This window comes from Montipora foliosa, chromosome 9, assembly GCF_036669935.1.
Source record: "Montipora foliosa isolate CH-2021 chromosome 9, ASM3666993v2, whole genome shotgun sequence".
In the NCBI taxonomy this organism is placed as follows: Eukaryota; Metazoa; Cnidaria; class Anthozoa; order Scleractinia; family Acroporidae; genus Montipora; species Montipora foliosa.
In genome coordinates, this window is record NC_090877.1 from 43,809,705 (window position 1) to 43,837,204 (window position 27,500).

Below are 27,500 nucleotides of genomic sequence, written 5' to 3' on the forward strand. Positions count from 1 at the left end.
ACATGAACATTCTAGAAACAAAATTGGACCATAAAAGACCCTTCGTATATTTTGAGTTGTGTTACACACAGTGATAATCTGATCGAAATGCTGATCAGCGTGAACACAGCGGTCCTGTGAGATCAAAACTAACAATACTGGTTCTAAAAAGAAAAAAATAGGAAGGGCGTTTCATAAACGCTGTCTATAGCATATACATCGCATCACGCATCTGCCATTGTTTTGCCTCAAAGGGCGAGTTTGTTTTATTAAACGAGCCCAACGGCTTCGTTTCACAGTTAAAGAGCACCAACGACTTCATTTAGCTTTTTCAGAAGTACAACGACATCGTATATTTTGAATCGTGTTACACACAGTGATAATCTGATCGAAATGCTGATCAGCGTGAACACAGCGGTCCCTGTGAGATCACTGAAAACTAACGGTAGTGATCTTCGCGGAAAGACTGGTTCTAAAAAGCAAAATAATATGAAGGGCGTTAAACACAATGTATAGCATATCCATCCCATCACACATCCGCCATTGGTACACAGGAAAGGCGGCGGGAGCAATTGCAGTATACTCCGCATCTCTAGCTACACCGTGCAGCCGGCAACGCTTCTAGGTGGCTACTCAAGTTCTCATTTATTCATAATTCACTCACGTTCTCTGGAAGGTGGTTTTCTTTCTACGCAGCTCCTCCGTTGTGATTCATTCATAATTCACTCAAGTTCTCTGGAAGGTAGCTACGCGTCTACGCAGCTACTTCGTTGTAATTTATTCATAATTCACTCAAGTTCTCTGGAGGGTGGCCACTCGTTTACGCAGCTACTCCGTTGTAATTTATTCACAATTCACACAAGTTCTCTGGAAGGTGCCTACGCGTTTACGCAGCTACTCCGTTGTAATTTATTCACAATTCACTCAAGTTCTCTGGAGGGTGGCTACGCGTTTACGCAGCTACTCCGTTGTAATTTATTCACAATTCACACAAGTTCTCTGGAAGGTGCCTACGCGTTTACGCAGCTACTCCGTTGTAATTTATTCACAATTCACTCAAGTTCTCTGGAGGGTGGCTACGCGTTTACGCAGCTACTCCGTTGTAATTTATTCACAATTCATTCAAGTTCTCAGGAGGGTGGCCACTCGTTTACGCAGCTGCTCCGTTGTAATTTATTCACAATTCACTCAAGTTCTCTGGAGGGTGGCTACCGGTCTACGCGGTTACTCTGTTGTAATTTATTCATAATTCAGCGAAGTTACTTGACCCGTATAACAACTCTTGATAAGCACTACAATAACTGAAGTCTAACCAGTTTGACATCAGTACCTACGCCTAAATAACTGTAGATAACAGAGCAACAGGCCGAGACGGAGTTCGTTACATCAATATTCAGGCAGGACTACAAGACTTTGTGGTCAAATTTTACGGCTCAGTTCTGTTTTCTTTGTCTCACAAGTCTTTACTGAGATTTCTAAACAAATTAATATCCAAATTTAACCATGAAACCCCGTAACCATGTGTGAATAATGATATATCGAACACATTTCTGCGTAGCCATTTGTTTGTTTGTCGGTTTGTTATTTATTTGTTTGAGCAGGTTGAAGTTTTGGCAGCTATTCAGCTGATGTGGACCTGCTATACCCACCCACAGTGATATACACACAGAGGACAGCCACAACACCGGGAACTTGATTCCCTGCTCTTCTCGAATAGTGAGTGGGTTCTTTAACGAACCACAGGGAACTAATGAACATGGAAGTTATTTTTGAGACGGGACCTCCGGCTTATCGTCCTTATCCGAGAAGACTTGAAAGTCTAACCATTTGCGGATGTAATTACAAAGGCAGCACTTTCTCCTCAGTTATTAAAGCACCCTGAGTGTTGGTCCGGCCGGAGTCGAACTCACGACCTCCCGCATGGCAGCCCGGTGCTCAATCAATTGAGCCACCGGTGCGCGGTAAGAGCTACTCAGAATATATAATTGCTAGTGTTGCAGGGTATTCTGCGATTTAGCCGGAAAGGCTTCATTAACGGTATTTAACAAGCGACAGCCATCAAATTATAAAGAAACAACTATCAACAAAGTTTCAGTGAGCATTTTTAACCTAAAGTTTGTGTACTAACCTCGACGAAAGCGCCGAGAAATCAAAAGACAAAGCAAAGGAAGACACTTCTCCAGTACGTCTTGAAATATTTTTTTTTACAATGACTGCAAAATTCTCGTGCGCTCATCGGCTAATTTTTATTGTCCATAAGCGGACATACACATAAATTTTTAATTTATACGATATTGACGCAACGAGCGAAAGCGCAAATTTTGAAAACAACATGAAACGTCGACCGGTAAATTTTTAACCAATAGAAAGTTTCCGTTTTTTCCATTAGATCGTGTCAGATTGAAATTGCATTTTTGGCTCGCGTTCTTCTCGTGTTTTGACTTAATTTTGACCCCTTTGCCTTTTTGTTATTGTAAAAAACCAATTGATGCAGGAGCCCATCTGGAGCGTGCAACTTCCATACAGCGTCTGTGAAACGGCGTTTTCACAAGTAGGTTTATTTTTACACTAGCCCTTCCCGCGAATTAGGTCAAAAAACAAAGGCAGTTGTGGTTCGGTGACCCTATGACATCAGCTTAATTTCTTGTAATTGGTCATCGGGCTCCTGTGGGAGTCTAATTAGCGGGAAATTCAATCTAAAAATAACCTTACTTGTGAAAACGCCGTTGCACGAACACAGTAGAGTTGTAGGCTCCAGATGGGCTCCTGATTGATATCAGTTTTTCATGCGTCTGACCTGTTCTTGATCATGAATTTCGTCATAAAACTGTCAAAGTAGTTTTCAGATCCCTGACTCGGTTATCGCCTCGTGAATCCACACCTACTTTGACATTGTTATGACGAAATGGGCCATTTCCGAGTTGCTGTTTGTCTCGGTTTTGAAGTGAGTCTTGGTGCACAACTATTGTGACGGAAAGGATCGAGTTTGATTTGCATAAGAATTTCCATTTGAATGGTTGTGCACCAGGACTCTCTTTGAAACTGAGGAATGCAGCAACTCGGAAATGGGCTATTCATGATCAATATCAAAAACTGACGTTAATTGTTCACTCGACCACCTAAACAATCCCTGACTCTGTCACGTGACTTACTCTGACGTCATGAATGGTGTACTAGTCAGCCAGCCAGAAACCTTTTGGATCTCATTTACTCATTATTCTTTTGATTTATTTCTTTCCGAGTTTTTTGTTATTCATCATTAAAATTCTGTTTGAGATGCATTTTTCCGCATTCGTTATCCTATGACGGAAACCGTAAAATTCTTTATTCCGAATGTGCGAACGCTAAATATTCCTTATTCAGTTTCTTTTTGAGCCGTTATTCATTATTCAATATTCCGCTTCCACCCCAGATTTTGTTTTGCCAAGTGTCATGCTTGTATCACAAAACGAACGATTTTTCGCTTAACAGCTTTACTATCAAGACATCTGTAAGAATAATAGGCTATTTGAAATTTTGCGAAGTTACTATTAGAAAACTCGTTCTTGCCCTCCGTTCTTTACCTTGCGAGAAGAGCCCTTGGGAAGGATGATCTGAGACGTGGAAGGGCCCGATCAGTTCAACCGTAGCACATTCGTATCCTTAACAACAGTATTTTAACGTGAGCGGTAGAGCATTCTTATCACATATTGCTAAGCAACTTGTAGGGTTATTTGATTTTGATTAAGTGCTTTTAGCATTTATTTTATCGATACAGCGTGGGTTGTGAAGTATTGCTTAGAAACCATCTTAAGCATTGCCAGGCATTTTTAGATCCCTGTAGCTGATGTGTGTTCCTGGAGAAGATGGAATAGCAGTTCTATCTGCCTGCCTTCAATACACCTTGACAATAACTTTTGTTGGTATGTTAAAGTTAGGTGAGTGACTTTGAAGCTGCGGGTAACAGTTGTCTTCAGTACTTGAGTTTGTTTACTCGAGGGTCTCGTAGCGATTTAGCTGTTAAGACACCATTATTGAATAGAGACGCATTCATTTGAGAGCAATCATGACTTCAAGAAGTGCTCCGATTCTCTTTCCTCGTTATTTGGAAAAGGATTATCTTCAGAGTCTCAACGACCGGTTCGCATCGTACGTCTCGCGCGTGCGGCAAATACGCGAACAGAGTGGTGGAATGGAAACAGCAAACCTCATCAACACCACAAAGATTCTCGAAGATGAGATCGTGGCGTTGAAGGCCATGTACGAGCGACAGTTGGAAGTGTTGAGAAACAAACTTGAAGAAATGGCACGCGAAAGAACGCAACACCAGCTTGCAGCAGCGAAGAATTCCTCACTGGTGGCCGAGCTTGAAGACAAGTAAGTTCTGAGTTTACTTGTCATTAAATGTATCTGCATTAGCAGGGTTGTAGCTAAGAATAAATTCCACTTGAACGTTCCATTGAGGCGGTACGTTCTTGCTCTGAACATCAAAGGGACCTGGAAACAAGATTGTTCCCAGTGTCTCGCAACACCCGGCATTCTTCAAGATGGCGAAGACTGCCAAAATTCAGCCGGCGATCACCCCTTTCTCAAGAGGCGATTTTCGCAGTCAGCCGGCGCTTCGCGGCATCCCTGATTAGCTTAATGTTTGTTTTAATTTCCTTTAATTTCATTGCCATTTATGACCACTCAAAAATGGAAATAGGCCGTTCAATCTTTATGGCATTGATGCCGATCGAAATTGGTCGTTGCCATGGGTATTACATACACATACATACATATTTATTGATCCTAAAAGTCGTGAGACTATACAGGATACTAGAGAGCTTTAGAAACTGGGACGAGAACGACTGCGAGTCCGAGATTTTCTCATAAAACAACAGTGAAAGCGGGCAAACAAGCGTCATTTTGGCGGGAAAAACGTGATGCCGTCGTCATTTTGGTACGAGGTTTTGCAAAAATGTCGTCTTACCAAAACAAGTCACCAACAGGGTAGCAGTTCTGGCATTTTTTGATCATCAAAAGGCTCAGTTACCAGCAATAATTAGGAATGACTGAGTAACCTATACTGCTAACAAAGAGCAAGATTAATCGTACATATGGTTTGAGTTCGTTGGTTCTCTGCTTTGTTCTGAGCATAGCTCTGTCTTTCTTCTCTACGCAAAAACCAAGCTATCATTTGATACGTTTTGATTTAATTTGATTTCTGTGCTGCGTCTCCAATTAGTGTTCCAGGGCTAAATACAGTTGACACTTTAAATAAAGCTCCTCATCATCATTTGGAAAATTGCCCGGTTGGTGAAAGCAAAATGCAGACTGCAGGCGTCAGTAAATAGATTGGCCCATTGATTTCTCATTCTTTTGAACAATGAGAGGACTTTTTAACAGCTCATTTGTGTTGCCCTAACAATGGGCGCTAGTCTGCATTTTATAAGTGGACTAAAGGTCATTCAAAAAATTCATGTCTTATACGGATTACCCAGGGGCGGTTCCCCACCCCCCTCCCCCCTCCCCCCGGGCGGATTACACAGTCTCACCCTCAATACATTGAATTAAGTACTTGAATGCAATCTAGTCTAGTCACTTCTCAAAGGCAAATTTTTGTCTATTCAAAGTGATTGCTTTTCTTTTTGTAAAGGATGATGTTTTCATTTATGTGTGAATTTTTCAGACTGGCAGAGGAGAAAAATGTGCGCAAAAAGACAGAGAATGCTCTGACAGATGCACAACGGGTCATTGTAGACAAAGAAGCTCTTTTGCAAGATGCACGAGTCACAGCTACCCAACATCAGAATTCGCACATGGCCCACGTGAGGGACAGAGACAATCTCCAGGCTACATTAACACAAACTCAGCAAGCTTTAGACACCGAGGTAGCAGCTAAAGCTGACCTGCAAACTCTGGCCAATCAGCTCAAAGAAAAACTTGGCTTCCAGCAACAGCTTCATGAAAAGGTATTTACAAATTTCTTCCGTACATTCATTGATAATATTAGAGCAACAAATTCTAGGAGTTTTTTAAAATTAAAGATGCAACATTAATTAATAGTTCTAAGGAAGCTGTAGGAACCATAGTTGTTACCAGTGTGTCTTGAAGATAGTTCAGTAGATCATAAATTTTTATAGTTAACAACCTGTACATCCACTCGAAAACCTTCAACCTTTGTCCCTTCAACCTTTGGACCCCTAGGAGTGCGAACTAATCTGCATTTTATTCTGTTTAACGCCAGATGATTTTACTAGTCAATACACCTTATTTCAAAATCGCCATCATTTAAATATTCTTTTGTTTTTATTCAAATTAGCCCTTGATGCCTCGTTCTTGAGCTGAAAATTCAAAAGAACATTTTGCCTTGAACGAGGCATCAAGGTCTAATTTGAATAAAAACAAAAGAATATTTAAATGGCGACCATTTTGGAATAAGGTGTATGGGGGCCCGTTTAGGAGCCAATGGGTTACTATTATGGTTTATATTTTGAGTTACCAACTGTATAGATGCTTACGTGGAAGTGAGCTAAGTTGTTATGATCTTAATGTAGACTTTAAACCGTCAGCTTTTTTTACTTCCAAAGTTGTTTTAATGCCTGAAGTGATTCCAGGTGGCTTCTCTTTTGACCTTCATCCCAGCTTCCTGCAATCACTTTACATGAGCTAATAATGCCCTTGTAGCGATAAAGGCGTTAATGCCAGTGAATTAACCAAAGTAGCAACCACCCTCACCTCTGCAGGTGCATTTTCAAGGCACGCTTTATGGGAGGGTATATCAACAACAACAACAACAACAACCACAAGATTTCTTTGTACTGTTTAGTAAACTAGCTAGCTAAATGACAAATATAAATAACAAATACATATCTTTTCATACTTGTTGATGTGTTTGTCACATTTGGATAATTTGTCCATATTTGGGATTGAACATGATTGTGCATGGGAGATTAAAGCACAGCAGCCATAGCAGTTATTTTAAATAAAGTCTATTATGTTCTAATCAATGTTTTGGACACTAAAAATTAAATAATCCCTGAAGGAGCTTCATGAGATTCGCTGTCGTCTGGAGGAAGCAAACAGGATAATCCTCCTTGTTGAGGGAAGGTTCCATGAACACAAAAGTGATGAAAATTTGTCTGCAATGCTGGCCAAAGTGAAGGCGCATAGTGAAGCAGAATTGCGACGATTCAAGGAAGAATCAGAGGCTTCCTATCAGAGTGGGGTATGTGAACATGTACTGCAGTCATTAATAAGTTCTCTTTGTTCTTCCCACGAACAATGTATTTTCACAAGTAACTGTCAACTTTGTTATTTTTTATAACTTTTAAAATTCTTGTATATTCATAATCATGAAAAAAAATTTTAATGGGTGAAAGTGGCCTTGTCTGCACGAGTGTGTGATTCTGTACCATATCATGAATCAGAACGGGCCAGTAGGCAGGTTTTGTTGCGGGAGGGTGCGATACAATGAGGAGACGGACCAAACGAGTGCTAGAGGCGCGAGCCTCGAGGGGGGTTCAGGGGGCTTGCTCCCCCGGGAAATTTTGAAAATGAGGCTGTCTGAGACTGCATCTCGTATGTTTTGAAGGCAGTGAGATATGAAAACCGACAGCCAAAGCCAAATAGACCAATTTCGATATATTAAAATTCAGTCGAAAACAAAAGGCATCATTTCGAGGCTCTGGGGAATAAACTTATATAATTATACAAATGCTTATATTTATTCCCCAGAGCCTCGAGATGATGCCTTTTGCTTAGGATTGAATTTTGATATATCGAAATTGGTCTATTAAAGAGTGGATATTACTCAAACTATTGAACTTCAAAATGGATTTTTTTTTTGGCGCAGAGACTGCGGTACGTATGTATTTTACAGTTTTAGAGAAGAATGTGTAACTATTTGAAAAGAACAAAAATAGAAATGAAGGTGACAATCGGTATTATTTTCTGGGTTTGTTGCCGCAAAGCATGATGATCAGCACTTTCAGTGGTGTGCCAAGACCAAACCTCCCACACAAACAGTGAATGAGAACAGAACTATAACAAATGTCTTTTTTTTTATCAATTCACTTTTTTAAAATTGTTGGTCGACAAAAAAGTGAACCTCCACAGCCTGCCTTTTTTTTTTGGAGGGGGGAGGGGGAAGGGCGCACCCGTCGCACCCTCCTTCCCTACGCGACTTCAAAAGCTTTTACCATACACACACTAGCTAGCAGAAATTAACTCCCAAGTCGCACCTGGAGTTTATTGGTGCCCACAAACATGGGGGCTGCAACTGCCGACCTCAAGACCAAGTAGAAAGAAGTTCACCCCAGAACCTGCTCTACCTGCAACCCAGCCACGAGCCCCTCCTGCCAAACCCAGCCCCAGCCCTCTAGCTAACACCCGTCACACTGAACTGGAAGAACACTGGGTGGAGTACCTACATGTAGCATGTAGACAAAGGGGAGAGGAGGGAGAGGACACTAGAAAATGCAAGCTGTACAAACTGCCAGGTATTCTGAACAGAGTAACACATAGAAGCACATGCGAAGGCGCACGCGTATACTATATCAGAATACCGCTGACCCAGTGAATGCCAGAGCACTTGTTCCCTCGTGCTTTTGTTTCTTCATTGGGTTATTTATTTGATTTTCATATGTAGGGACATAGATTTCATGAACTTTGCTTCCTCACATTAGCATAATAAATGGGAACTGACCCTCGTATAGCCAATTTAGAACTGCTGGTAGACTGGAGGGTAATTGTAACCTGAGCAATGCTAGATGTACTTTCAGTACATTGGATTCGGAAGAAAACGATCGTATGGCATTATTTTAATTCAAGTGTATAAATTTCTTGGTTTTCTCTCTGACAGATGAATCAGATGAGGATGCAGTTGGATACTGAATCCCGCAACCTTGCAGCTGCTACTGATGACAACATTCATTTTAAAGCTCAACTAGAGGCACTGCACTCCAAAAACATCAATCTGGAGGCCAAGGTATTTCTCACCATGTTACAGCTGAGTCGGAAAGTGGAAATTGGGTGCCTGAGAAACATCCAGGAGCTTCCACTATTGGCAGCCAGCTCGTTGATGGTGACTACTCCCATAGCTGGCAAATCTTGGCAACTCAACCATGAGCCCCAATGCGGCATGGGAAAGAAACAGGCAGCCGTCACACCGATAAAATCAGTGGGAAAGGCGAAGATAGGGAGGACAAAAACGTTAACAACACTTGAAATGGATTCCTCAACCCGCTTAAATACACTTGCATGCTACACATCAGGAATCCCAAAGACACAGGAGGCACATATGTGCATAACCCCACCGATGACCAAAACAACTGCTCCTCACTTTTGGGTCATGCGTTTGTATTATTGCTGCGTTCCAAAAATTATTGGCAAATGGAGAAAATGATGTTGCATTTGAAAATAACTAAACTACGTTTACTAGTGTTTAGAGAATTATTATTAATCCACAAGGAATCTAAATGGGACCAATTTTTGCTGGAGTGAATATGTGCAGTGAGTCATTTTACGTCGATCCAAGAGTTCTTTTGGTTCGACGGATCATCTTGTGGATCCCATGTGTAGACCATCAGCGATTATATAATTGAAAGCAATATTATTTTGTTACGAAATGAAAATTTTATCCTTTTAGTATGGTGTAAAATACAATTAATATATCCTTGCAGTGTTCAAGTTTGGAAATTCGGAATTCTGGTCTTATTCAAAACTTGGAAACGGAACGTCAGCAAGCAGCAAACACCGTGAAGAACCTTGAGGCTAAGTTACGCGAGCTTCAGGAGGCATTGATGGCCAAAGTGCGTGAGCTGGAACTTGCTTACAATGCGTATTTACCTCTGGATCTGGAACTGGATGCATTTGCCACTTTGTTGGAGGCGGAGGAAACAAGGTATTTTACATGTGTTCAATCTTTCATATCTATTCACCCTAAGAGACTGTCAAATAGATTAAGCGCAACAAAACACGTTTTCCCACCAGTCTACAGTATTGCCATCGAGTTGAAATGTTGAAGACATCCTTCCCCGTTTACAGAGGTCTCTTTTCTGCCATGGGTCGAATCTCACTGTGTTGAGCATGCGCGGCGGTTACTTAGCGACTGATTCCTCACGTGATACTTCACATGTTGTACGGGCTCACTTAACAACAGCGGAATCATTGTAAAGGAATGCGCGAGACACAGGAGGCCCATGTTACAGTCAGCAAACATATCACGGGGCATGCGTTTTGAACAGTGCCGTTTAAGGTCGCGGACGGTGGTTGGATCAAAGCAAGTTTCGACCCATGGCAAAGGTCTCTTTTCCCGTACTCGTCAGCCCAGCGAACGCGAAAGAAAAGAGACTTCTGCTGGCAGGGAAAAGACATGCCTGAACAGTCACTCTCTTTTTTATTCATGCCATACTTTTCCTTTTGCTCAAGACGATGCCGTTTTCCTCGAAACTGAATGAGATGACAACAGTTTGGTCTTTTTTATTTCGTTTGGTGTTAATTAACTTTGATGAAATTCGTAACTGAATTTGAAAGAGCATTGTAAAATAAAGAGTTATTGTGGAACATTCAGTAGCTAATTTCCTTTTCTCTTTTTTCAGGCTAAACGTGACCATGGAAAGTACCTGGCATTCCACTAGTTCGGGAAAAGTACCACCCCCCACTACAAAACGTCCTGCTGTGACTCTTGGCCTCCACCCTTTACCAGAAGTTGCAAGTAAAACGATACGACAGCCGATCACACAACCAAAGACTATTGCAGGCATGCAGGGTATGTTTCTCATAAGATTCTCTTCTATGACGTATGGCATGGTCTCAGAGGGGGGTTAGGGTATTATATGGACTCAACCTACCACGGCTTATTGTACCGTAACGGTTTCAGGGGAGGTCTTTTGGAAGTGATTACTCAAACTGTCTATCGAAAACCCTGTGGCTCTACCTATGGCCTCACACAGTTGTTTTTTTTTTTCATTGATTCCTGTGTGAACAATACTGTACAACATATGCATTTATTAATTATTGCATTCATCTGCTGTGCAAGATTTACGGTTACTCGTTTCTTCACATCTTAACCAAGAGTAACATCATTCTTTTTCTGTCATTAGGAACTTTGATCGGCAGTAAAACAAAAACTGTTATTCCTCGAATATCCACGGTCAGCCCGTACCGACGCACTTGGTCTTATGTACCTAACGTCGAGGACCATAACAGCCCTACATTCAGGTATTTGTCGCGTGTTTAAGCTCCCCATTCATATGCATAATACTTTGCATACACGCCACAAGATCTCTTCTTCAGCTTAAGAACCCCTGTGTTATTGTTTAGGATTCTGGTAAGAGTTCTTGGTTTAATTAAGGGTCACGTTGTGTGGCCTATACCAAACAATGTGAATCGCGCTGTGTTGCTGTATAGGCCACTTTCCAAATTAGCATTATACTCTTTGCTTGCCCTTCAAATATTTGCACCAGCATTGTTTCCAGTTTCTCTTGAGACTTACAATGGTCCCAAGAGAAAATGAATAAAAGCAAATTGGAGAGCAAACAAAGAGTAGAAGTGGCCCATTGGACAACCTTCCTCTAAAAGGGCATAAACCATCAACCTCGCTCCCAGAGAAGAAGAGAGTCCCCGGGATCGAGGTTGCTTAAGCTCTGTATCATCTCTGCTACGTTGGTTGGAAGCTTATGTATATGTAGTCCTCCAGCCTATGGTGGGTCCGTCGCTAAACTCATAAAAGCTCACAAACGAAAGCTTTGGAGTTTTTCATTTTGCTTAATACCTTATGAATGCTTGTCAATCCAGTCACACAGGAAATGTTCGGATCTTAGAAGTCAGCCCAGACGGCAACTACGTGAGGGTGTTCAATACTTCAAGCTTCAAAGTGAGTTTGTTTCATTTTAACAACTCCATGTGGCTTACACCTTGCTTTTAATCGCTGTCATTTTGGCTGACATGTCATTTCATGTCATCCACCACTTTCACATTTCTTCAGTGTTAGGGTTTCTTGGGACCGGCTGCAAATTATCTATATCACCTTCATTTCTTCATTTCGCAGGCAAACGTCTTTGTTTTAGTTCCATTCTCTTTCCACTAAATAGCCTTCATGTTTTATCAGTGCCTAAAGCAAACGCATAGTTAATTTTGATAGGTAAACGCGATACCCCCTCCCCCCTTTTCCCGTCGACTTAAGGCCTTATCTAGGCTTTTTCTTTGTCTTATTTGCTTACTCCATTATCCATTTACTCATTCAACGTTTTCTACTCTAAGGATGAAGAGATTGGTGGGTACATGATTCAACAAAAAAATGCCGCTGGCAGACCTGTCACAGTATTCCATTTTCCACCAAGAACAAAGCTAAAGGCTCTGTCGCATGCAACTGTGAGTATAATCAACTTCACCAAGAGTTTCACCACGTTGGCCTGGCGACTTAAAGATCTTGTCCCTGAAATCGCCAGAAAATCCCCACATGACTTTAATGAGAAGCAAATTATTTGTACAATGAAATTTGCTTAAGAATCTTTTTCAAAGAAAGCTTTTGTTTTAGGACAAGCAGAACAGTTATTTTCACTTTCAGATTTCCCGGATGTCGTCATCTTAAATAATTGTGATGTGTCAAGGTTGCTCAATTGTTAATGTACCTCTAGACGTTTGGTGTCAAAATAATAAGGCAACCATAATACGTCACAATATGGCGTCCCATTTCCTCTAAAACAAACGCTTTATTTGAAAACATCATAAGTAAATTTGGTTGCAAACATTAATATTTCCTCCGCTGTAAGATGACCTTTTTGTAGGACTGGAGATTCCCCTTTAAACGTTAGCCTTGGATGGTCTTATTTCGACAAGTGCGCTTGAGAAAGAGTCAAAGCTAATGTTCAGAACTGAAAACTCACTAGGATACTTCAGTCTAATTAAGGGTCGCTATCAACGGTGGAAAGTTCAAGGTGTCAAACTTGGCTTGTCTTATCATCATTTGTAACCGCTCCCAGTCGCTTTTTGGAAAGCTTCTTCCGTTGAGTGTACTAGCAGAGGAATGCGATTTGAAAACTGAATGGAGTAGAATTATTTGTCTTCAGCTTTAGCTCCTCGCTAGCCACGCCATGATGATTCTCCGACCTAAATGACACGAAAGGCCTGGTAACTAAAGGCTATTTGTGGATAACTGCACGACAGCAATACATTTTAATGACACCTAATACTGTGACACACTGCAAGCCTTTTTACAGATGACAAATTTCGACCCATTGTTAGAGTTAAAAAGCTTCCAGTTGAAAAGAGCTTGCTTTAAAAAGTCGACTCATGAGGTTTGATAAGAAAAAGCCAACTCTAAAGCCGACTTTAATGACGCACTTAAATTCACAGCACGTAGATGTAGATAAACTTAAATCCACGTGTAGCTATACTTACGTAAACTGTATTTTTGTTTGTTTGCTTCACAACCGGATTTTTACTACACCGTTAAAATTTTTGATGATGTCCGATTAAAAAGGGACTGCGTACTTCCTCACCTTGTAGGTGTGGTCTGCAGCGAGTTTGTCGAGGCACAATCCTCCATCGGACTTCTTGTTGAAGGAGCAGCATAAGTGGGAAACTGGACCGGAATGTATCACTATCCTTTGCAAGCCTAATGGGCAGGTAACGCCGGCTGATTTAGCTCAAAGGGAAAATAATTTGTCGAGAATGGTCCAGCATGTCTTCCGCCCCGAATTTATGTGATATACACAATTGCTATTTTTTTCTGAATTGTGTATATCAGATGAATTCGGACACAGTGTCCCAGGACTTGTAGTAGCAGAGAAAAAAAAAAAGGAAGATAAAAATTATATCCGTGGATAGGATTTGAACCCGGAGTTTCAACTCTATAGGAACAGCTTCACTCTGCTTCACCACTCCCCAAAAAAGGATTTATCTAAGTCTCCCATATAACATTATTGCTGAATAGTAATTAGGCCTAAGCTAGATTAATTAAAATGTTTAGCTTTGTAGTAAAGTTTGATAAGTTTGCCGTTTGTGTCCGAGTGATAATATAGCATTATCAAATTAATAGTGTTTAAAATATTTTCCCTGAGCAGCTAGCGGTGTGGTGGTCAATTAAAGTGGTTAGGTGATGGGTTAAATTAATGAACATTCCCAGGTTCGAGTCCTATGTCCATACACTTGGGTTGTCTTTTCAAACAAATATGATCATTTCCCACACGTCCTGGGACAGAGTGCCCTAATTTAACGATAATAGTCAATTTAGAGGAAATTAGCTATTAATTGTGTATATCAGATACATTAGGGAGCTTAAGCACGCGCGTTTTTGAGAGGCGGACGGCAACCGGAAGAGAAATTTTCGCTTGCCAGGGCAATGGTGCCTCCCAGATTTTTATACTAATCATCTCTAATGGGGAAAAGATCGTAGCAATTTAAATGTGATTGTGTGTAAACAAATTAAAAGGAAAAACAGGTCACTTCCGGTTGCCGTCCGCGTCTCAAAAACGTGGGTGCTTAAGCTCTCTATTCTTAGTGGGGGATGGGTTGAGATAAAATGGAAACAACTAAATATGCAAGAGAACGATGAAACCTAAGCTTAAGTACAATTGAGGTGCGTGCTATAAAATTGGAGATTATTAATAAGAAGTCCGTGATAACTGTTACCAACTTCGTAAAAAAATATGAATTATTTGCAAGTTGGCTTAACTATATGGAAAAATTTGGTTTTATCAACGGAGTTGATAATGTAAATTGGCCACCGTACAGAGATTCTAAAAGCTGACGTTTCGAGCGTTAGCCCTTCGTCAGAGCGAATCGAGGGATTATGGGTTACGTGTAGTTTTTATAGTAGAGTAGGAGCTACGCTATTGGTGGTAACATGGCAACGTGAAAAGTAGGAATATATTAGTTAAATGAAAAGCGTTCGTTAATACCGTGAGGATTAAGGGTGCCGATTTGAAAGATGAATTTTTGTTCCAGATTCTTGCGGCTTTCCGTGGTACCTAGATGTAGGGAAAGGCCGCAGATAGCCATGTGTTTTTTGGAGTGGTTAGGCAGATTAAAATGGCGAGCGACTGGCTTGGATGCATCCTTGTCATTCTTCTCAACATCGCGAAGATGTTCGCGGAATCGGTCACCTAGTCGTCTACCTGTCTCACCAATGTATAATTTATTGCATAACGTGCAGGTTATGCAATAAATGACATTTGCGGAGGTACATGTGAAACGATCGGTGATCTTAACAGATCGCTTAGGTCCCGATATCTTGCTAGTGTTAACAATGAAAAGACAAGTTTTGCACCGTGAGCGCGCGCATTTGAAAGTGCCGGGTTGCTCGTTAGTTTTGAGCGCGCTTCTAACTAAAAAGTTGCCTACGTTTTTGTCGCGTTTGAATGAAATAAGTGGAGGTTGCGAAAAGATTCTACCAGTCTCGGGATCATTTTGGAGTAATTTAAAATTACTAAGAATGATGCTTTTGACTGCGTGATTATGAGGATGGAAAGTGAGGCTGAATGGAATTCTGTCATTCTTATCTTTTTGTGACGTTTGTAGTGATGACTGTCGATCAAATTGTTGGGCGCGATGATGGCCCGCTTTGACCACAGAGACAGGATAGCCACGTTTTTCGAAGAACTGGCACATCTCCTCTGATTTGCTGGAAAAATCGGAGTCATCACTACATAGACGTCGAAGTCTAAGAAATTGAGAATAAGGGATGGAGTTCTTGACATGTGATGGATGTGACGATGAATACAACAAATAACTGTGTGAATCAGTAGGTTTGTAGTGCACACTAGTACATAGCACGTTGCCTCTAATAGAAACTTTGATATCTAGAAAAGCCAATGAAGTTTCCGAAATTTCCCAGGTATATTTAAGAGCCGGATGAAAAGAGTTGACGGAGGTTATAAATTGATCGAGTTCTTCTCTGCTGGATGAAATAGCGCCGATGCAGTCGTCGATGTAACGGCCGTAGAGTTCAGGTTTGGGGCCGTTGTACTGATTAAAAAATTGGTTTTCAACATAGCCTACAAAAAGATTGGCATAGCTAGGTCCCATTCTTGTGCCCATCGCTACACCATTAATTTGTTTGTAATAGTTGCCGGCGAATGAAAAACAATTAAGCGTTAAAACTAGTTCAGCAAGGCGGAGGAGCGTTTCCGAGCTAGGTTCTTTGACAGTGCGTTGATCGAAAAAGTGTTTAAGTGCTTGAAGACCTTCGCTATTAGGAATGACTGTGTATAGAGATGTAATGTCCATGGTGAAAATAAGTTTGTCTTGGCCGGAGAAATTGAAATCGCGGAAAATTTGTAGTGCGTGTGTACTGTCTTTAATGTATGATGGCAAAGATTTGACGATAGGCGTCATAATCCTGTCTAAGTAGCTAGAAATGAGTTCGGTGGGGCAACTACAGGCAGAAACGATAGGGCGACCTGGGTTGTTGGGTTTGTGAATTTTAGGCAAGAAGTAAATGCACGAAGTTCTAGGGGTGTTGATGATGAGATTAGTGGCAGTGTCCGGTAATTCTTGATTAACTATAAGATTTTGAATGGTGTCTTTGACACCATTTTATACCGTAATTACAATTCCAGAAAATCTTCCGCTTACTGACCCAGAGAAATCTGTTCTCAGTAAGGGCCTAAATTTTGTCCCTATTACCAAACGCACCAACGAATTTTCTATTAAGCAAGATGTCGAAAAATTCCTTCGCCGCGTTCAGTTAAAAGCCTTTTTTCACGACAAAGAGGATGATTCGGACACTTCTAATAAAGATATTTTTGAAACACTTCTAGTTCGAAAATCCAAATGGACTCCCCCAGAGGGACAATTTGCCTCTTTAGATTTTTTCACCAAAAAATGCCGTCACGACATTCACAAACTTAAATTCAATCGCAACACTAAATTTTCCAACCTTTCCTCGGAAGAGTGGGCGGCGCTTAAAAATCTTAGTAAACGCAACGACATAGTTGTCAAATCGGCCGACAAAGGCGGCGCGGTAGTTGTTTGGCGGTCCGACCTTTACCAAAAAGAAGCTTTGCGGCAACTTTCGGACACCTCGTTTTATGCCAAAATCCCTAAAGATCACACTTCCAAAAATCAAAAACTTGTCAAAGACACCATTCAAAATCTTATAGTTAATCAAGAATTACCGGACACTGCCACTAATCTCATCATCAACACCCCTAGAACTTCGTGCATTTACTTCTTGCCTAAAATTCACAAACCCAACAACCCAGGTCGCCCTATCGTTTCTGCCTGTAGTTGCCCCACCGAACTCATTTCTAGCTACTTAGACAGGATTATGACGCCTATCGTCAAATCTTTGCCATCATACATTAAAGACAGTACACACGCACTACAATTTTCCGCGATTTCAATTTCTCCGGCCAAGACAAACTTATTTTCACCATGGACATTACATCTCTATACACAGTCATTCCTAATAGCGAAGGTCTTCAAGCACTTAAACACTTTTTCGATCAACGCACTGTCAAAGAACCTAGCTCGGAAACGCTCCTCCGCCTTGCTGAACTAGTTTTAACGCTTAATTGTTTTTCATTCGCCGGCAACTATTACAAACAAATTAATGGTGTAGCGATGGGCACAAGAATGGGACCTAGCTATGCCAATCTTTTTGTAGGCTATGTTGAAAACCAATTTTTTAATCAGTACAACGGCCCCAAACCTGAACTCTACGGCCGTTACATCGACGACTGCATCGGCGCTATTTCATCCAGCAGAGAAGAACTCGATCAATTTATAACCTCCGTCAACTCTTTTCATCCGGCTCTTAAATATACCTGGGAAATTTCGGAAACTTCATTGGCTTTTCTAGATATCAAAGTTTCTATTAGAGGCAACGTGCTATGTACTAGTGTGCACTACAAACCTACTGATTCACACAGTTATTTGTTGTATTCATCGTCACATCCATCACATGTCAAGAACTCCATCCCTTATTCTCAATTTCTTAGACTTCGACGTCTATGTAGTGATGACTCCGATTTTTCCAGCAAATCAGAGGAGATGTGCCAGTTCTTCGAAAAACGTGGCTATCCTGTCTCTGTGGTCAAAGCGGGCCATCATCGCGCCCAACAATTTGATCGACAGTCATCACTACAAACGTCACAAAAAGATAAGAATGACAGAATTCCATTCAGCCTCACTTTCCATCCTCATAATCACGCAGTCAAAAGCATCATTCTTAGTAATTTTAAATTACTCCAAAATGATCCCGAGACTGGTAGAATCTTTTCGCAACCTCCACTTATTTCATTCAAACGCGACAAAAACGTAGGCAACTTTTTAGTTAGAAGCGCGCTCAAAACTAACGAGCAACCCGGCACTTTCAAATGCGCGCGCTCACGGTGCAAAACTTGTCTTTTCATTGTTAACACTAGCAAGATATCGGGACCTAAGCGATCTGTTAAGATCACCGATCGTTTCACATGTACCTCCGCAAATGTCATTTATTGCATAACCTGCACGTTATGCAATAAATTATACATTGGTGAGACAGGTAGACGACTAGGTGACCGATTCCGCGAACATCTTCGCGATGTTGAGAAGAATGACAAGGATGCATCCAAGCCAGTCGCTCGCCATTTTAATCTGCCTAACCACTCCAAAAAACACATGGCTATCTGCGGCCTTTCCCTACATCTAGGTACCACGGAAAGCCGCAAGAATCTGGAACAAAAATTCATCTTTCAAATCGGCACCCTTAATCCTCACGGTATTAACGAACGCTTTTCATTTAACTAATATATTCCTACTTTTCACGTTGCCATGTTACCACCAATAGCGTAGCTCCTACTCTACTATAAAAACTACACGTAACCCATAATCCCTCGATTCGCTCTGACGAAGGGCTAACGCTCGAAACGTCAGCTTTTAGAATCTCTGTACGGTGGCCAATTTACATTATCAACTCCGTTGATAAAACCAAATTTTTGTGTACTACTTCCCCACCGACGCAGCACCACAGTTTCTTTAGAAACTACCCCTTCATTAACTATATGGAACTGTTTGAATTGGTAAAGACTACATGAAAATTAAAGAAGCAAAAACTCCACTGTAACATGCTTGCGTTCTCCACAATTCTCCTCAATAGTTCGTGAGATGCTTCATGGCAAAGAAATATACCAAGATATTAAGCAATGAAATATGAAACGCGCGAGTGGGGCTTGCATTTTAAGACTAACTATCGGGTCTTCTTACGTGACTTTCCTGTTGCTATGGTAACCTATTATGTCACGATATGTTGTAATAATTGTTGTTTCTTCGGTTCCATGACTTAGCTTTTTTGTTGATAGTGTTGTAGAGTCAATCCTAAATAAAACATTATGATCGTTTTTAAACTGCTGAAAGTGTCAAAATTGGTTCGAGTCGCCTTAATTAATTAAACGGACTCGCTTTATTGTGTAGGCTGTGGCGTGGACAACTGCTGCCTATCCTTTCGGTGTGCCGAACCAAATTCCCACGCGGGACACAGGGCCTGACGGTCAACTGGATCAAGAGCCTATCAAGGAACGGACATCACCTCGATCGCCAAGGTGGGCAGCGGAAAACAGAGTTTAAATGGTAGTATTTGGTGTATTTTTTTCTGTTGTTTACAATTTTTTTAAACAAGGTAAACCTTCAGTAATTATACAATAACCCTAACCTAACCCTAACGTTAACCCTAATCCTAACCCTGAAGGTTTTACCGTGTTTAGATAATTTTAAACAATAGATAACCACTAAATGACAAATACACCACGTATCTTCCGTTTAAATCATATGAAAATAGCTACACCAAATATTTGAGATACTTAGTAGCCTTAGTAGTACGCAAATACCCCTCTTTTTTATCGTGTGCATAATGAAGATTATTTTCAGCTAAGATGATAGTGTATTGGCATTGAAAGGTGAATGTAGCTATTGAGGCAAAGGTTAAACGACAAGTGAACTGGGTACGATGCACGATTTGAATAAATTGGCCAAAAACCTGCAAATCTCAAAATAGAAATAGGATACTCGAGCAAGTGCTGACCAAGTTCATTTAAATTCGAAAACGATCTTAAAGCTCTAAATATCACGAAAAAAAAAAAAAATCCTTTTTGCGGCCCAATTCTATGCCACCAAGATTAGTATTTCTGCTAATTTCATATTGTAAGAAATGCCACCATTTTCTCAGGACCAGACTCCCAGACCCTGTACCCTGGAAGATTGAAAGCAAGCCTTTCTCAAAGCCTCCTACTGACCCACTTCATCCACACGCTGTACAACCGAAGACTAAGACCGGCGGCCATGATGCCGCGAGCATGTACCCACAAGCCAGGTCACAGAGCGACAGGCCGGACCGTGCTGGAGCAAGCAGAACTGGTGGTGCGCCTCTACGGAAGTTTACAGGAACTTCCTTGCCTAATGGAAAGGTAAGTGTCAGGTCAGCTTAAATGTCAAGACAGTCGTTGTTTTCAAGTAAAATGGAAACCACAGTATTATTGTTGTTTAGGCTAATAATGAACGTAGCACTAAATCTAAAAACCTAACCAAAGTAAAAATAGGCAAAGTGACGACTTCATGTATCGGAGAAATTAAACAAAAAAAAAAACCTAAAGAAGCAAGGTGACACACCCGGTGTGGCCAACATATCACGCATGCGTATAACCATTTCACCTGGTAATGAAAAAAAAAAAACCGCTGGTATGCACCGGCTCCGCGCGTAAGCGTCCATTTCCCGCCAATTTTCGAGTACCCAAAGTGTAAGGCAGAAATAAAACAATGGCGATCTTCGCGAGAAATCTTCTCGGAATAACAGAAGTCTTGTTTCTTTTTGCGCTTTATAACTTAGGTGAAAGCGTCGAAAGACCGAAATATGGTTGCTCAGTTTGGAAAAAGAAGTCGCAACTAAGCTCATTTTAGAAGGTCAAAGCCTACACGAACGACTTCGAGTCATGTTTCGGTATTCGAACCGCGATCGATGATGACAAGCTTATTTGTGAAGGATGAAGAAGAGCTGTCCAAGAGTACAGAAGGACTGGAAAGTCGTTTCATCCTGTTAGTGCTACCTCCAGTTATTTTTGAACAGTTTGCCTTTCCTTATCTGCAAACGCTTTTCTATGATATGGCTTCACCTTCAAGCGCATTGATGCCAGCAGCATGTAATAATTTTATTGAGAAATAAAATTTAACAGATTTAACTTATTTTATTTGTTTAAAACTTTGTTCACATGAATCTCAACCAGCGTGGAAGAACAGTGAAAAAGAAAACACAAATGTGGAATCGAGGAATGTCAGATACAGATACTGGTAGAACACTAGGGAGATGATAGTTATACCAAGGAAGAACCTATTAAAAATGATGGAAAAATTAAAGACTTTATCAGAAAGCAACTGAACTCCTCTGCAATCAGTACTTTCATAAGGGCTTCATCCCCCTAAAATTCACACCCTGGACTCCTTGACTCTGGACTGAGCTTTGGGGTCAAAGAAATTCTCTTGATTATTTTTTGTTCTTAGCAGTGCAGATTTATAATCTGAAGTATTGAAAGGAAATTCTTGGCCAGTTTCACCTCCTCATCTAATTGTGTAAATTTATCAATGAACCATTTTCAAGAATATATGTGATTGATCATTTGAGCCGCAGTTTTGAAATACAAATAAACATATTTAAAATTTTATTTTTCATACTTTTCTGACGGTACAGGTGATTGACATATGACAATCTGCTGATGTGATAAGTAGACTCGTGTTACCCCACCAATTAACAAACAAGTTGTAGGCCTGGTGGTGTCAGTGAGGATGCAAATTAGCTAACTTAAAAAATCGCAAACAAACAAACAAACAAAATCACTAACAGGTTTTCGTTGACCTCCTTACAGTATTATCATACTTTGTTCTACAAACAATAAAGAAAATCATTCAGGAGGGAACTCTTGGGTGTTGTCTTCATACAGCCCCAAATTCTAATAACTCACAATTTCAAATCTGTATGAAAATTTATTTCCCACTTACTGCAGGATGTGACATAAAAAAGGAAATTGACATGTTCAAGAAGACGATCTACCATGATATAGTAATAAAGAAGCAAGAAATTTAACAGTGTATGATCCTGACAGGTTAAGAGAGTTTTGCATTTCAGCAGGAAAATGCTACAAAGTTGTTTGACACTATCCTGGGTTCTATTACAGGTTTCAGGCATTCAGCAGACCGCACACAGTACATGTCTGAACAAAAAAGGGTTGTTTCATTTATTTACAACTTATGCTACTGTCTCAGCCAAACATGCAATTCTTTTCAAATTGACCATTACTTGTATCTCAGGAGTAATCAAATAAATCAAGAAGGAATTGAAACTGAAGATATTATGGGGCATACCTTAATTTGCCAGGAGAACTGTTAACAATGTTGTGAGCACAATGTTTGAATATCGTTTCAAATCTTTCGAAGATTTCATTACAAATAGTAATGAGGACTTTACACCCATTCACCCAAAAAAAGGCCTCAGAAAGATCAATCTTCTGAAACAAAGACCATGTGTATTATAGTTGTTAAAGCTTACATGTACAAGGAGACCCCGGCCAGCAATAGCAGTGGAACAAGCTTATAATTCACATACATCATCAAAATGGTATAGATTCTGAATCATGCCAAAGATTGATTACATCTGCATCATGCATGCATGATATCAGTAACTGTTATGCCTCTCTGATGCCTGACTGGCTTACAGAATCATTTTTTAATCCTGAACTTGAGAGACAGAGAATCAACATTCATCAATACTGCGACAGTGGCAATGTTCGAACAATGCAGAAAATTGAAGATTTACATCTGTTGGATTTTACAGAGCTGAAGACTAAAGTCAAAGGCAGACTTTGATGCTGCATATGATGTCATAATGAGCACTGATTTGGCTGCGCCTATCTGAAAAAATTCCTTGTTTTCAGCCAGCCAATTCTACAGTAGACAAATCATATACGAGCAAGTCTCTCAAAAAGCTTATCAGCTCACATCCAGTGCAAACGTAACCGCTTACTCTTAGCGAACATGACAATATTTTGACTGATCACTCCTGCTATTCATTCCCATTGCTAACTGCTCCTGCCAAGAATCCCTTGGACAGCAGCTTGCTGCAGAACACATCACAAGCATCCATTCTGTATGTAGTGCCAAATATAGGGCCTCTTCACATTCCCAAGAAGCAAACTGGTAGATAACCCTAAGCCCTGGAGAATTAGTCTAATTCTAGAGATCGTGTATGCAGGTTGGACACTTGTAAGACATACAGTGATGAGAAATTGTTCGAGGTTCAACTAAACTATGCTCCTCAACTGTATAACCTTCTTACAAATTACATCACCTTTTTTGATGAATATCCTGTGGAAAATACCCATAGCATACTCCGTTGACAAACAAAAGGTTCTGACACTGCGGATGAACTTAGAAAGAAAGTCAAGTCTATTTTCTAGTCAAAAGATAAACAATCACATTTAAGATCATTTTTCACCACACGTAAACAGTTTTCATTTTCACACATCGACTTCGCTTTTTAAAAAATAAGATGTGCTCAAGTACTGTCTTCCATGCTTAGCAAAATCTCTCGTAGTCAGGGACAGAGCCTCTTCTCTTCAAAAAACAGAAGCAACAGAAGTGCTCCCACTCATGTCACACTATCACCATTGTCTGGCTCCAACAACAGTATGAAAATTAACTATTGTTTTGCCTCCAGGTTACCAGGGAGAAATTAAGCCCGCAGATCAAGCAAAACAATGTGACTTACATGCATGTAACATTTCCACCCAGGATAAAGACTGGACACCGTTTAGAATGGCTGCTTTCATTCTTTCCACAAATTATGAATGCCTGAATGGTTCGACTTCGTGCCCACTTCGTAAGGATTTCCTTAAGGAAAAATGGTAGGACCTTGAGTGAGATTGCAAAAACAGCCATTCTAAATCTTGCGTCCACCACACATGTACATGTGCACCTCATGAGACTCACTTTAGTGACAGAGGAAAAGTATTAACAGACGATTCGCCCAATGAAATCTCAGGTTTAAGAGAAATAGAGTCAGAGAAGTTTGACAGCATCATTAGCTATAGTAAGACAGCTAAACAATGAAGTTGCCAATCTCAATCCAGCTACCCAACCATTTACATGTACCAATTCCCACGTCAGACCTGTTAATAGCACCAGTGCACCCTCACCCAACAAGGCACCGCCACACTGCAGAAAATGTCATCATCCCGAGCATGTCCGTGGACACAAGAAGTTAAACAATAACACAGTGGTGAAATGCAATTTGTGTGAACCCAGCATCTGGTCAGTCAGTTCATGGCACACAGCAAACCAGGGTCATCAGAGTACTTGCAATAGCCAATCAGCTACACCAAGACGAGATACAGTCTGTATAAGAGTCACCAAGAAGCTGCATCTAGATGAAACTGAGTGGTTAATGCTTTCATATATTTGCCAGTCAGCTGTAGGTCGGAGCCTGAGTGGAAGTTAAATGCCTGGACAGTAATAAATTATTGCAGTACTTACTGGACTCCATGAAACTCTTCCTATTAATGATGATGATAATGATAATGATAATGATAATGATAATAATAATTGTATTCATTTAATGCAATGAAAGGGAAGGATACAGAGGTGATCCCAATCGAGGGTGTCCGTCCGCAGCCGGATGTAATTGACTGCGAGTCGATTTTGATGAGGGAGGAAAACCGGAGTACCCGGAGGAAAACCCTCGGAGTCAGATTGAGATCGACTGAAACTCACATACAGCCCGAGGCCAGGGTTGAGCCCGGATCACAGAGGTGGGAGGCGCAGTGGATAATCGCTAAACCACCCTGACGTCCCTAACCCAAACAGTTACAACACCTTAACCTTGTAATACCATTGTATGTCAACTTAATGATGAAAGAAAATCGGTTATCACAATTGTTTCAACTGCCAGCCCAGCAACCAAACCTAGAGGTCAGACAAGTCCTCCAGCAGCACAATGATGAACGATCTTCCAGAAACTTGAAATTATTGCAGACTTGGATTTCTCTTCTGTTCAAGACCTTGAAGACCACATTACACAACACGATCATCAGCATCCAAGATTTGCTGCAGTGTTGATCGTTCCTCCAAACAAGGCGATGGTGTTGTGTTTTGACCATACAACCAAAGGAAAGCCACAGGCATAGGCTGCAAGGTGGCCTTATTGCAACCAGCATTTCTGGAAATATCAGTAACTTCATCAGATATCTCGCAGGAATGGTTATACGTGAGTGGGGACCACAACTTCTTGGGTCAAACATGGCCATTTTAGGTCTGAAGTAAACATGAATAATATAGGGGTTCATTTCTATCAACTTAAGCAAACCACTCTCTCCCTCTTTCTCACACTATGTTGGTTTTTACATACATTGTAAATGCTCGTAAAGACTTGCTACACTGTACCCAGTATTTATTCAACATTTTTTGGATAAAAATAACATTCAAGGTAATATGTAGATGAATTCCCATGCTTACTCTCATTGCAAATTTGAAAGTATTATTGTTCATCTAGTTTTCAAGATAATTTTGTACCTTGTTTTACCCGTGAATTGTAGTGAACATTTATTGATTTTATACTACAGTATATGGATTGTTGGAAGAGGCAGTACATGACAAATCTGATGTGTAACATATTGTTTGTGAATAATAATTGTCGAGAAGACGATTAAGACACTTTATCAGTCTGTTGTGTTTGCGGTGAAGCTCCCAATTTGATTTACACTTTTGCAGAAATAGAAAAAAACAGCTATTTGATGTTCTATTATTACTATATTGTTCTATTATAATCATCTTTTTTGCATCATCAAAGCACTGTAAATAACCTGAAAACAATGATATACGCTATCTGCTATGGCAAATCATTCTTATTCTGCTATAAAGGAAAAGCACACTTAATAAATGGCGCCTTGTTGGTTTTCTTCAGTTGTAAATCAAATGCCAAACTCCACTTCTTTGGGCCTTTATCTCCGAGTCGTTTTGTTCGCACTTTAATTTGATCATTAAAATATTCTCATCCGAACCACCGACAAACACGAAGAATATCCATAGTGATAGAAAAGTGTGTAATTTTGTTACATTCTTTCATCTCTCTTGACAAGATCTTTTTCAAAGCGTAGATCGCCCGTTTAAAACCCGCGGGCATCGCTTTCAAAATAACAAATGGCGCCGAACTCATATAATTCGATTCCCTTCGCGCATGATCAGACAAAATACTCATGTGCTCAGTTAGCAGCTATGGACAGCTATATCGGCCTTGCTGTGCGTCACCAGCATGGCGTAGCTAACATACCAGGTGGGTGTCTTTTAGGCACCCTTAAATGCTTTTTTTGCGGTGGTGTGTAGGGGATACTAGGGAAAAAAATCCGAGTGCTCCTTCGAAGGAGTCGAACCAACGACCTTCCGATTACTAGTTCGGATGTTCTACCACTGAGATATATGGGATGATTGGAAAAATCCGAGTGCTCCTTTGCAGGAGTCGAACCTACGACCTTCCGATTACTAGTTCGGATGTTCTATCACTGAGATATATGGGATGATCGGAAAAATCCGAGTGCTCCTTTGCAGGAGTCAAACCTAAAACCTGCTCTACCGATGAGCTATAGGGGATGATCGGAAAAATCCGAGTGCTCCTTTGCAGGAGTCGAACGTACGACCTTCCGATTACTAGTTCGGATGCTCTACCACTGCGCTGTTGGAGACACATGGGAAAAGGGCCCCTTGGTGCGTAGAGTGTTCCCGATCAAGTGCCTCTGGTTGTCATTCTCTCTCTTTTTTAAACAAATTTCAGGGCTCAAGTCCGAAGAACGGTCACGGCGGATCCATCCGTGTTATACCCGCTACTAACTTCAGTTCTCTGTCCGAAAACATCAAGACAGACTTAGCCAGATTAACAGTCAACAGAGGGTCGAATTTCAGCCACCCATGCCACGCCCATACTTGACCTCCTAGTATTGGTGAGACGTTTATCGCAAAATATTGTTTGCAAAGTAAGTTGGTTGATAAAACTGGCTCTCCTTTTGTTGTTGATTATTTACGGGTTTTTTTATTATGCTTTGCAGATTACAAGACAGCTTTTAATGAAGCCACAAAGGCAATACTACACTTTTGTAGTTCTTTTTTAATTAGACGTCCCTTGCTATGAAAGATAATTAAAACGATGATGTGCATCCCATTAGATGATTTTGTATCGTTGGATAAGATTTTTTCATAATAACACATGGTTGGCATGCACCCCATACAAGCAAAGTATTTAAGGGCGTACATTTTTTATTGACCGGCTCATTTTTTCACCATTCTTGGATCTTAGGCCTGATCATGACCAACCCGTAGAGCTCTTCTCTTCATAAGTTATGCGCATCAGCGAAGGACTCTGGGGTCTAAATTGTTACTGCACTCACCGGCCCAAAAGGTATCTGTGCATCAATAAGTACTTGTACTTCACCTGAGGAGTTCTGTCCAAGACAACAACAGTAAATGGTAAGGACGCTTGCCTAGCAGGCGGTGCGCCGTTCTCCAATAGGGTTTTAGTAAAGCTTCACCGCAGACAAAGAAGAAGG

The 27,500-nt window shown here is 40.7% G+C and overlaps 1 pseudogene; it reads left to right on the plus strand.

The window, feature by feature from the left end:
- The first annotated feature begins 3,730 nt into the window (after nt 1–3,730).
- Nucleotides 3,731–27,500, plus strand: part of LOC137969938 (lamin-B1-like) — a 27,665-nt pseudogene continuing 3,895 nt past the window's right edge.